Raw genomic sequence first — 1,218 nt, 5'->3', positions numbered from 1 at the left:
GGTGATCCTGTGGGGTCCACAGACCCTGAGGTGTCAAGGAATTCCATCCCTGCACCAAATAGGCATGTAAAATGCCTTTGCACACCATTCTGGCGTTTAAACGCCGAGTGGTGCACATTCTGGGCGTTCAACGCCCACATGTAACATGTTTCTGGCGTTGAACGCCAGTTTCATGCTTGTTACTGGCGTTCAGCGCCAGTTTTTCCTCTAGGTACATTCCTGGCGTTCAGCGCCAGAATGTTGCTTGTTTCTGGTGTTTAGCACCAGGTTGGTGCTCTGTTCTGGCGTTGAATGCCAGCCAGATGCTTCTTGCTGGCGTTGAACGCCAGTCTGTCCTCCCTCCAGGGTGTGATTTTTCTTCTGCTGTTTTTGATTCTGTTTTTAATTTTTATATTTTTTTCGTGACTCCTCATGATCATGTACCTAATAAAACACAAAATAACAATAAAATAAAAATTAGATAAATAAAATTGGGTTGCCTCCCAACAAGCGCTTCTTTAATGTCAATAGCTTGACAGTGGCTCTCATGGAGCCACAAAGGTGATCAGGTCAATGTTGTATAGTCCTAACACCAAACTTAGAGTTTGGATATGGGGTCTTAACACCAAACTTAGAGTTTGATTGTGGCCTCAAAACACCAAACTTAGAGTTTGACTGTGGGGGCTCTTCTTGACTCTGAACTGAGAGAAGCTCTTCATGCTTACTCTCCTTTATCACAGAGGGATGGCCATGTGCCTTAAACACAAGGTAGTCCCCATTCAATTGAAGGACTAATTCACCTCTGTTGACATCTATCACAGCTCCTGCTGTAGCTAGGAAAGGTTTTCGAAGGATGATACATTCATCATCTTCCTTCCTAGTGTCTAAGATTATGAAATCAGCAGGGATGTAAAGGCCCTCAACCTTTACTAACACGTCCTCCACTATTCCATAAGCTTGTCTCAATGACTTGTCTGCCAATTGTAATGAGAACAAGGCAGGTTGTACCTCAATGATCCCCAGCTTCTCCATTACAGAGAGTGGTATAAGATTTATCCCTGACCCCAGATCACATAGAGCCTTTTCAAAGGTCATGGTGCCTATGGTACAAGGTATTAAGAACTTGCCAGGATCTTGTCTCTTTTGAGGTAAAATTTTCTGAATCCAGGTATCTAGTTCACCAATGAGCAAGGGAGGTTCATTTTCCCAAGTCTCATTACCAAACAACTTGGCATTCAG

Source organism: Arachis duranensis, chromosome 9, assembly GCF_000817695.3.
Source record: "Arachis duranensis cultivar V14167 chromosome 9, aradu.V14167.gnm2.J7QH, whole genome shotgun sequence".
Lineage (NCBI taxonomy): Eukaryota > Viridiplantae > Streptophyta > Magnoliopsida > Fabales > Fabaceae > Arachis > Arachis duranensis.
Note: the sequence above shows the minus strand (reverse complement) of the source record.